We start from the raw sequence: 12617 nt of genomic DNA on the forward strand, positions 1-12617 counted from the left end.
TTGATTCTTTGTAGATTGCGTACTAACCAATCAAGCTCCGCCTACATTCGAAACACAAATATTCAGAGTGGAATTTTCACGTTGATTTTACAATGCGAATTTCGATAAAGCGTTCCCAGCGAATCCTTTGATTACCCATGTATAATAACCCTCCGAATTCATTGGTCAGTACCTCTATCGACAAAACCTGTCTCTGGCAGACAATAAAAATTCTGCTTTGTGCCGAAGAATGTTGAATTGGCGTTGAATAAGTTCCCTCCGTACCAGGAATGAACTAAACAACTTTGGATCGAAACAATTGCCTCCCAATGTATCCGAACATAAAGGAGTTTCGCGAACGATCTCAGCCACTCGTTGTTTGCTTTTAGCGGCCACTATGTAGATAGTTCCCAACCGGAGAGATTTCCTCCGATGGGAGTTGAATGTTCTTCTGAGAGAAGGAAAGGAGTAGCTGGAAAACGTCGGACCGTGAATTTTTTAAGGAAGCAATAGGAAGGTAATAAAAATATCTTTCCCGAGGCGTTGAGGCGATAGCGATGTGACGTTAGGGTGGGGAACGTTAATGGTAATGATCCTTAGCTTCTAGTTTATTCTCCGCGACAGGGGACTCCAATATTAGCAGCCATCGAGTAATAAAATCCACGCTTGTTGCAAAGTTAGAAAAACACTACTGTGAGTACAGGATATGAATTTTGGATTTATTTTTGGGGTAAAAACAAGTGAATGGTTTACATTAAACTTCAGAGAAATAATCAAGTTGCTGCAAAGTAAACCGATCTTTGGGAATTTATTCTGAGGAAATGAATGCAAAATTGGACTTGTAGATTCTCATGTGCAAATATATGCAGGCAGCTCCATATACAGGGTGTCCCAGAATTAAGAATATGAAATCAAGGGTAGCTGAGACGATTCTGAACTACAATTTCCTTTGCAAAAATGTCGGGTGGCGTTTCATTTTTTAATTATTAACGAAAAACTACGGCGCAATCACTGCGCACAAATAAATAAATTTTGCACGTGTATCTACAATGAAAAATTTATTTGGCAACATCAAACCTGTCATTTAATTTAGACAAACTTCTTTGATAAACACAGAGGCTATAAATACTTATAGAACTATCTGTGTATAATCAAAAGCTATTTCATGACAAGAAAAGTACGTTCAAATAATTATAGAAAATTATATATTCCTCGAATTATCTCCACATAAAAATATATCGATTAAAAGCTCTGGAAATATCAATAATGTTCGAATAACTTTGGTCTATGATGGAAGTGACTAAAGCCTTATTGCTTAAACCATAAATTAGTACAAAATGGCTGCAGGTAGCTTGATTGCTTTCTGCGGTGCTCATCTATTACTTACTTAACTAATGGAGTAACTAATGGACGTCAAATTAGCCCCAGAAATTGTAATTGACAACTGATTGACACTTACTGAAAACTGATCGAAGAGTGACACGTAATGACCCTCTGCATGGGATCCCAATCCTCTTTTTATCCTGAACAATTTTATCGAAACGAAAGTTTAAACAATTCGTATAAAATGGGTAGAATTGGCTATTCGAATAACGAATACTAGTTATTTCACGCAACGAACGCAAAAAAAAAAGGTTGAGAATTTCAGTACGGTAATTCACGAGTGTTTACAAACACATCGCGGAACGCGTAAACGAGTATCTACTGAAATAAATGGAATACGTCATTGAAAAGTTGGTAAAATACATTAAGAGGTATGTAAACACTCGATAATCAGTGCACTAATTTTCTGAACCATGTCGAGTGTTCACATTACTCGCAAAGTATCATACAAAGTATTTTACACTTTTATGAACCATTTATGCTTTCCCTTTGGAAATCTTGTAGATTATTTATTTGTCAAACATTTCATCGAATATTATCGAAAACTCGACGTTTTAGAGACAAAATTTCGAATTATACCTATTTTTTCATATTTCTATTACAGTTGGCAGTATTGTATCCGCTATTTTGAATTTTTCAATTCTGATATTAAATTCTGTAATGTATTGTAATGTGAATGTTGGATGAATGTTTATATTTAAACCACTAGGTATGTTTGCATGTTTTATAGTTGTCAGTTATGTCTATCAATTTGTGTTAGTAATTTATTGATTAGTCATTCAATTTGTATCGTGATTTGATTTTGCCTGTTATATTGTGTGTTGTCTTTGAATTTTGACAGTTTTCGCCGAACCTCTAAATAAAAAATGATCAGTTCTCGAGATATTATATGTTCTTGAATAAAGACATTTTTTGAAAATATCTCGAGATCTAATCATTTTGTTGCCATGGTACCCTAATCATTTTTTACGTAGAATGAAGAGAAGAATCGAACTGCGTAAAAAAAAGTTTGCATTTCTAATTAAAGAAATGATGCAATTGTTAATTGGACATGCACTGCTGCATCTAAAAAAAATTTAAAGGCTTACAGATGTAGTGCTTTTCGAACCATTTATCTTTCTCCTTTGGCATTTTTTCGTAAATGCAATAATAATGGAGTTATGACTTGAAACAATTGCGTGGACCACCATGTATACAAGGTCATTGTTATTTTAAGGCCATCCAAACTTGTTTAACGCCGCCGCGTATTTTCCACTTCGCAGGAAAACAGCTGATGCCCGCTCGAACGATAAAACAATTAAACGTTCCCCTCTGTCTCCGGCATTTTCTCCTATCTGCGATCCTAACAGAGAGATTTAGGTGTTCCCGTAACCTGGCCTGTATAGTTTGCGCAGTAATTTTTATGCGACCTGTGTGTCGGTATCTTCGCTTAATAAAAAAGAAAAAAGGGGGAGAGATCTTGCGCTGGGATTTCCTCCCATTGCTCGAGGACAATCGTCCAATGGGACCGCAAGAACGGCTTCGCTTCGCGTTAAATGGAGACAGAGCGTGGAAAAGCGGGACGCATACATGCCAATTGTTCGCTGCGATTTACACGTAAGTTTGCTAGGAAGCAACGTGCGAGCTCTCTGAATTAATGAAAGCGGTTCGAATTCGTGCGCCCAGCTCGATTTTCCATGTCTCGGGTCCATCCTAATCCCTTCCAAGGTTCAAATTGAAACGAGACTCTCTCCTACGCGATATCATTCGTGTGTCCATTATTGAGGGATGATCTTCTCCTAACAATTCTCGTAATAAAATAATTTTTGGAATAAAAATATAACCGACTTCGAAAAAATATTAAAATTGCATTAAAAAGTGTGAAATAATTTCTAGTTAATTGATATGAATACTCACCAGTTCTATATATGAAAAGTATGAAAAAATAGGGTAACGTGACAGAATCATGATACAAACTTGTGGAGTAGAAAGAAATTTATTAGGAGGGTATGAATTTTTGTCTTAGTTCCAAGTTAATATTGCTTCCTTTTACTTCTTTTACTACAGAGTTTATAGAATATTTCTGAATTATTCATTTGAGGTTGGGCAATTTCGATAAAAAACAGAAGAAAAAAACAGGTAGTTAATGTATGAAAAATATTATTTTTATGGGATGTTTGTAAGGTATGGTTTAGAATTATTTTTCAAGTATTTATATGCTAAATAAAAGGTAATAGATGAGCAAGATATATACAGGGTGTCTACGTGCAAGTTCGAATATACGCAGGATGCCAATTCTACAACAAATTTCCAACCAAAAATTATTCTTGGACATTTTTTTTGTGTCGCTTTATTCTCGAGTCTTTTCACTTTTAATTCTTTTTCTGTGTTTTTGACTTGACACTCTTTAAACGGCCGTAAGGCACACAACGCATGGTGAACTATGAGGAAGCGTAGACAATCCATGACGAAGTGTGACGAAACGTGGACAAATCATGGCAAATAATGACGAACCGTGGAAATCCATGACGAAGTTTGGCGAAACGTGGACAAATCATGACGAAGCTTGACCAAAGCATGACGAAGCGTGGACCCAATCATGACGAATTATGACGAACCTCCAGTCCTCTATACGCTCCCAGAAATTTCTTTTCCTGGACCCCTCCAACGTTCAGGTTACGCGATAGAGAAATTTCTCTTCTCTGTATCATTTTCCCTTTGCCTACTCGGTCGTACGAAATGATGCCAACAGTGTTACGTAAGCGCGTTATCATAGACTCGCGCGATCCGTACGATCCGCCGTCAAAGGATCGAGACCTGGATCACCAAACGCGATGGTGGTCGTGGAAATTCATTCGGCTCTGACATTTCAACTCCCGTTTACGGGGCGTCATTTAAAGTTTCTCGCGAGTAAATATCTCATTCTGTTGCCGCTGTGTACATATTGTTAACGAACCGAGCATTTGCTCGCGAGGGCTCCAGAAATCTGAACATTATAGCGCCAAGGCCGCGCCAGAGACGGAAGTCGAGTAGTAGGAGACGGGCGGACGAGATCAGCGAGCGGAAGATTCGCGGTGAGGAATTTATTACAGTAGGAACTATGCGCAAGTATTTGCGGAATCTTCGAGACAGCGCAACGTAATTAATTCGGTATAAAGTAATTGTTCTCCGTTAAAATCGTGGTGGGTACCTTGTAAATTATCGCGGAAATGTTGGATGCTTGACACTTCAACGGAAACTTCAAAAGTGGGCTACGGAATTGTATAGAATTTATGGACCTTAGAAGCGTGAGATTTCTTGCATTTTCCCGGTAAGGTTTCTTCGAAAAGATTGAATGTGTAACTCAGGGAACGGATGTTTATGCAAACGAATGCTTTGTATGATAATTTCGTATGCAAATGTACGAGTCATGCAGTTGCACACAGAATATAGGTGAAAGAATGAATGCAAGAATGCAGAATGTAGTACAACTGTGCAGATATCATGCGTCATACTTCGTTATGCTTCGTTATGCTTCGTTATGCATTGTCTCCCTAGTTCATACGTCGTCGAAGATTGGCATGCTTCGTCATCATTCGCCATATTTCGCCACGCGTAGCCATACGTCGTCATACTTCGCCATGATACGTCATGAGTCGCCATATTTCATGATACTCCGATCACGGATCGTCATGCTTCGCCATGCTTTGTCTAAGATTCGTCATACTTCGCCATGGTTGGTCCACGCTTCGCCACACTTCGTCATGATTTCTCTACACTTCGTCATGTTTTGTCCAATTTTCGTCATTACTTGCCATTTTTTTCCCACAGCTCGCCATGCTTCACGATGCTCCGCCCACGCTTCGTCATATTTCATCATACTTCGTCATGTTTTATCCACACCTTGTCCTAATTCGTTATGCTCTCTACACACTTCGTCATGCTTTGGCCACGTTCTCCATGTCTCGTCACCGTTTTATTACATATCTGACTGGTTAATATGAACACCTATATTTATTATTATTTCCACCTGTTATTTAACGGTTTGGTATTTATTTTCCCAACGTATCCAAGAAATCCTTTTTCGTCTAACGGGCTATCCTCGCCTTTTCTAACCCCGTGGTTAGTTCGAAAGTTATAGTCAAGGTGAAAGAAATAGATCACTCCTTGGATATTTCCTGTAACGCCCCATGTCGACAATGGATTGGAGGTTACAAGGCTCGTTGGAAGAGCGGATTTTCTTCGGACGGTTTAAGTGAGGGTTCGTATAACCCGCGGAAGGAAAATAAAATTCGGAGGTTAAGATTTCCTCTTGTTGCGATTTATTCCGTAGTTATATCGTTTTATACGATTCATACCATTGTTATAATTTAATATTAATATCTACAATATAATTTTAAATGGTGTTCAATTATCAACATTCGATTATTAATTAATTTTGTGTCATTCTTTACGTTCACACATTGTTTTTAATTTTAATATCTAGAATATCATTAAAAATGATGTTCAGCTATTAATATTATGCAATACTGAGTATACAGAAACACATAATTTGGAGTAACTATTTATTCAGTTCTGTATATATTGTAGAGGGAAAATAGATACTATCTTTATACCAGTGAAACTGGGACCTGAATTCTTTCCATGCAAAAACGTTAGCACATAACGTTTGCAAAAATATATAAGGAACGTCTCATTTCTGATTCAGGGATCGGTGAATACCAAGCGGCATAACCAACACAGGTTAAAGAATTCTGTCATGTGTTTGAAGAAGGATCCGAGGGGCTACACGTTATCGATATTTCAGTCGCTATAGCTAAACTATTCCTTCAAACAATATTAAAACCATCCAGAAATTTACAAGAATTTACAGAAAGTTACTGATTGAATTTATCTTAACTAAAAAGATTGTAAATTAACCCATTGAAAATAGTAAAACAATATATCATTTTATCTGAACTATTTCTTCAAATAATATTGAAACTCACCAGAAATTTACAGGATGAGTTAATTTTCGTCAAAAAGATTGTAAATTGTAAAAATGACGAAAATCTAAATCGTTTTCGCTGAACCCTTTCGTAACAAAATTTGATCAATAGCTGACGTGGGCAAATAATTGAGAAAGATACGGAAATGTACAAGAGAGTACCAACGGACGAATCCAAAGAAAGGGATTCAATCCTCAAAGGGAGACGGTTGCGACTGATGGAATTGTTAAACGACTGCACAGACTCTATACCATAGGGGGATCAATGATATATGGATAACCGATCACTGAATAAATCTACACCGATCGATGCCGGCTCCATTACACGCGAAAATGTTGAAAAATGCACAGTGTTACATTAAACGTATGACACCGATTGATTATTCTTCAATATGGTCCGTAATTCAAGTATACTTCTGGAGAATAAATATTATCAAACTTGAAAATAGATTTATACTCTGGAAATGTATTTGATAAAACCTGAAAGTTACAGAGTACAATTAATAATTCACCAAAATTTCAGAAATATCGTTCTTACAATGTGCAACTTTTATTTAAATTAAAAATTTAAATCTAAATTTAAATTTGTACCTCTAATTATTGACACTCGTTACGTTTGCAATTATACCACATGTCGACAAGTTAAAATAAATATTTTATAACTAATATTCGTATTCTGGGATTTAGACATGACAACCGCCATCTAATCAAGAAATAATTAGAACACAATAAAAAAATAACCTTTGAACGCTACAAATTTATCCATACCTTTTCCGAAGCATCACTAAAATACAAAAGAATTGCAAAAATTTTTAGTCGACCGTTAAAAAATCCGTCTCCAAAAATTCCCCGAAAAGTTCGTTTTTAGACAACCGCGAATCGCGACGCGAAAAAACGACCTGGAAGTTATTAATCTCGCGAGGGGGCCCGCGGAAGCGATGCCTCTTACTTTGTGCCCTGTTAATGCGCTCGTGGAAGAAGAAACGAGTAGTCAGAAAAAAAAGAAAGAAAAATAAAAAGGAGAGAAAAAAAAACAGAGAAAAGAAATCAGCAGGAGAACCGAAGCCCGCATGGAAAATTCATACATTTCGTGCCTGTGTAGCCGACCACTTTACCCCTGTATGGCTGGTCCACCCCATTCCTTGCCCTCTTTTTCCTCTTTCTCGCTCCTCCCGATCGATAAGGGCTCAGTTTACCGGGATACTTTTATCCAACAGCTGCATGCATGACATGAAGTCGTAAATAATAGCCCCCCCCCCCCCCTCTGAAAAAAAGGATTACACCGATACACCGAGCGCGAGGAGATTGATAATTAAACGAGCGACACCTCTGCTGCTAGGCAAAGGCGCTACGAGGATACCAGCTGGACGGTATTTAACGTTGCTGTAATACTATCAGAGCTGGTATCGACTTTGATACGTACTGATGAATTCCAAACAAATTAGAATTGCAAATTAAATCGGTAATTAATTTAGAGATAAAACTGAAATCTGGGATGCTTTTATCTGGAAGCAATTATAAGTGAGAGCTGCAACATGTGTGCTATTGAAAATTAAGATATTTGTGGTGATATCGTTCTATGTTTGTGAAAGTATTATTAATCGATTGGGAAGATTAAAATGAGTACAAACACAACCCCATTCAAAGTACTTTTAATTTTACACAATTGAATGTTTTTGGGTTTGGTTAGTATAACGTGTAGATGAATGTGGTTCGAATGTGGTCGTGTTTGGACTCATTTTGTGTGGAAAGATCGCGCACTACTCTGTGCACTATTGAAAATTAAAATATTTTTGTTGATATCGTTCTATCTTTGTAACTGTATTACCAATCGTTTGGGGAGGTTCTCCCGATTAAAATGAGTACAAACACGACCCAATTTAAAGTACTTTTAATTTTACAAAATTGAATGTTTTTGGGTTTGGTTAGTATAACGTGTAAATAAATGTTGTCCGAATGGGGTCGTGTTTAAACTCATTTTGTTTGGAAAGATCTCCCCAATCTATTCGTAATATTCTCATGAAAATTCAGCGAAAAATATCGAAACTTTGATTCTGAATAATAGGTGACTTAAGAGAAAAGCATCTTCTCTAAAACAAATGACTTATCACTACTTGTCTTACCGTATATCTCACAAAAATTGTGCAGATGTTCTACTATACAATCTAAACAATTTTCATTTTGTCTATTAATTTGCCATAAAAAAGTTCTTGAAAATAGATTACCACTTCGCCTTGTTCGCGCAATCATCAACTCGTCCCATCGTTGATATCAACTTGTAGATAAGAAAAAAGTCACGCAGTCAATACCTATGCTCGTGAAAGTTTCGTACCTACTCGATCAGAGTTTGATTCCACTTGGAAGTGCAGCTTTTGTTTCTTCGAGTACTTGTAGAGTACCTAAACGAGATAGGTCCGAACCTATCTCGTTCAGATACGAGTCTGCTTGGAAGTGTTGCTTTTGTTTTTCTCGAAATACTCGTGAAGGTCTCGAATCCATTCGTTCAGGATTCGAATCCACTGATAAGATGCTTGATCCCATCGCTAGAGATTGATACAATTACCATGCATTTCGCAAGTGTACAATTTAACTTGAATTATTGATAATTGAATTCCTTTACCAATCATTTTTAAACGAGACAATACGCGATGATAATCGATTTTCTCTTGCTCCGATGGAAATATCTCATTTTTTACACGTTTCGTGGCTGAATGGAACGTCGATATTTGATACATTTTGTTGATACACTCCTTTCTAGGCAAGAAAGAAAGCAATTTACCACCGACAAGTATAAAAGTTAGCCCGCTTGAAGCGCTCTGCCGCAGTTTCATTAATGCTGGGTAGAAGTTTGTTAAGTTCGTTTCAAAGTTTCGTGCATATTCCCCTAAAGAAATATCGTTCGCTTGCTCAGATTTTCGAAGAGTTAGATAAATTTCATCTAGCCAGGATATATATACATTTTATTAATCCCCATATTCTGCGTTGCGAATGAAAATACGATTCCCAAATATTATAAAACTACACGTAGACTCGATTATTTGAACTAATAAAAAAAGTTGTTCCGATTGTAAAAAGGAAGATTGAAACAACTACTTGTACGATGTTAGAGAAAGAAATATGAGATAGACTGAGAAAAACAGTAAGAAGAGATCTTAAAATTTACGTAGGAGAAGAAAATCTAGAAAATTTATAAATTTAGGTACTTTAAGTCATTTTCTAGGTACTACAATTTTCATTTAATATATTTACATATTTACGTGGAGTTTTTATCTTTTTATTTTGTGTTATTAATATTTTTATTGTAGATAATACCAATATGAATTTTCATACCTTCATGTCACGAATCACTTTAGTCTATTTCCTAATGAAGACTAAATTATTCTAGTAGTAACATTTTTTGAAAATATCTCGAGATCTAATAATTTTGTTGCCATGGAACCTTGATCATTTTTTACGTAGAATGAACAGAAGAATCAATCTCTGTACAAAAAATATGAATTTCTATTTAACGAAATAATGCAATTGTTAATTGCACATGCACTACTGCATCTAAAAAAAAGTTAAAGGCCTACAAATGCAGTGCTCTTCGAACCATTTATCTTTCTCCTGTGACATTTTTTCGTAAATGCAATAATAACGGAGTTATGACTTGAAACAATTGCGTGGACAACCCTGTATAGCAAAAAAAACAATGTAAACGAATTAATCTAATTAAGAGCTCACGTGCCCCGTGAGCTCTTAAATAAACACGAATCAAACACGATTATCTAGAATTAATCTTACAATTAATAGAAAACAACTTTAAAGGGTTACTAATTAAATTTCTCCTGTATTAATTGACAATACTAGGAAAGTGATTACAGTATTGAAAATAACCTTGCCAACATAATTTGTTTACTTATACAAAAAATACTTATAAATTTTGATTAGTTACTATTGAAACGCCTGGTACGTCGGCGTCAAATTCCGAGCACGTGGCAACGACATCACACGAAATAAAAATTTCCAGTTTCTGAGAAAATAATTAAACGTCGCGACGGAATAATGCCCCCGCTATTACTGCTAAACACGATCTCGGATTATTTATCTCCCTTTAAGCCAATTGCGTGCAGCAATGTCCACTTGGTTTCATTACATCCGTTGCATGACCAGCATTGATTTAATAATTAATTAGTTCGTATGTTTCCCGAATCCATTTTACTCCGCCGTAAGGTCCGGCTAATTGGACGATTGATTGATTAATTTAATCACGCGAAGACTGTAATTTCCGTAATACCGTTATTATTGAATTCCGTACAGTTAATCTCTCTGTTATGTTTTCGCTGGTGGATTCACTTAGCGCGATGAATGTATTTTAAGGAGACAAATAACAAAAGATCGGAAGTTTCTTTCCATTAGTATCCAGTCAATCAGTGATTGAAAGGTGTATAATTGAAATAAAGCTGAAGGGTGGCGGGCGATTCTTCGACCAAAAAATAGTCGAAAATGTAGAAAATGTAGAATCAAAGTTTTTTTGTACTAGGATCAATTTTAAATAATCGCGTTCGAAAATATTCGGGGTACGCGAGCTCTTTATTAGAACAAAAAAAATATAATTCATATACAAATATAATTTATAAAACGATTCAAATGGATAAAATAAATTTTGTATGATACTAATGTTATGAAAATAAACGATATCATCAAATCAGACGGTTCAAAAAATTTTTGTTTCTGGTTCTCTTAATTTTTTCATATTTTTTAGTACCCCTCAAAAGAGGCTTCCTGGTAAATTTTGAGATTTTTCTGATTATTTGTTAAAAAAATATCGAATTTTCAAAAAGACCGCTCTTTTTCGTTTTTTGCTCATAACTTTCTTAACAATGGTCGAAATACAATTGTCTTTTTTTCAAAATTTTCGTTTTTAGATAGCTTTTATAGAAAAAAATACAAACAAAATATTTAAAGTATTTTTAATCGAGATTCTTGAATTTTAAATTTTCAATCGTGTTTTTAAAACTGTGTGTATCCCTCGATTTTCTTGAAGATTTTCTATTTTAAACTTCTATCCATCCTGCAACTTCTAAGCCCGGTCCGGTAGTGCGCCTTTCATAAATACTATTTGTTTTTTCATTTTATAAACGAAACAAATTTTTTTTCGCTATAAATCATTATCAGTGCCGATTTTTATCGTATGTCCAAACGTCACCGATCTGTAAAATATTAAATTGATGCGCGCCCCAAGCTGTATTCGAAACCAAGTATGTCTAAAAGGAACACTCCTGCAATAAAATGTTACTCAACATTTTCGATGGAGTTTTAGATTTGGAACCGTCCTACTTCTGATTGAATTCGAGCTATCACATCACTGATACGTTGATATGTATAATTGCCCCGAATTTTGAAATAGTAATAGACATTTTGGTTCAGATTGACGTACAGAATTCAGGAAAATAGCAAATACGTTTTTGTTAATACCCTCCTATTTGAAAAGACATAGTCTAAAAACATCTCTTTTCGATTCCAATCACTCTCGCATAGTAATATCGTTATATAATCACTACTCCAGATATTAGGAGCAAGACTTGAATAATTGAGAAAACTGTCTTTATGGCCACATTCGGCTATCATATTCTGGGAATTTAGACCAGAAGTGGATGCCACGACCGTTTCGACGAACGCATACAAAATAGTGGCACCACTGAGACGGTAGGCTACGGTGGCGCCATTAAGGGGATATCCTGAATTAGGAGGTCTAAAAAAGCGGTTTTTCGTGAATTTTTTTAGGATCGAAAAAAATGATTAATTCTATCGAACTTTTTATCCTATTTTCATACATATTTGAGTAGTCTGTACAAATTTTTTCAACAAGAAATATTCAAATTGAGTCGACTGCGACCCACATTTGTAGAGCACTTCAGAAAGAAAGCCTCCTATCGGCGGGAAAGATACAGGTCGTAATTTTGATTTGACACAGAAAAACCAAATTAAATTTTCATTTTCATACATTTTTCTTCTATGTGAACTAAGAAAATTCATACAAAAAATATTGTAAACTACTTTTTTATCGAGTTAAAGTGATTTTTTTCACTCAAAGAACTCGTTCTTTTTTTCAAACTTGCAGTCATTTCACAGTTCACCATTCTTGCGCATTTTTCTTATTTCACATAGAAGAAAAATGTATAAAAATGAAAATTTCGTTTGGTGTTTTTGTGTTAGACCAAAATTACGGCCTGCATCTTTCTCGCCGATAGGAGGTTTTAATTGTGAGGCGCCCTACAAATGTGCGTCACAGTCAACTCAATTTGAATATTTCTTGTTGAAAAAATTT

General features: G+C 35.6%; 1 protein-coding gene across 1 annotated transcript in view; it reads right to left on the reverse strand.

Annotated features, from left to right (window-relative positions):
• The window catches only part of LOC128878190 (uncharacterized), a 428083-nt gene that overhangs the window by 338114 nt on the left and 77352 nt on the right, over positions 1-12617 (reverse strand). The window lies entirely within an intron of this gene.

The sequence above is a fragment of the Hylaeus volcanicus genome, chromosome 6 (assembly GCF_026283585.1).
Source record: "Hylaeus volcanicus isolate JK05 chromosome 6, UHH_iyHylVolc1.0_haploid, whole genome shotgun sequence".
In the NCBI taxonomy this organism is placed as follows: domain Eukaryota; kingdom Metazoa; phylum Arthropoda; class Insecta; order Hymenoptera; family Colletidae; genus Hylaeus; species Hylaeus volcanicus.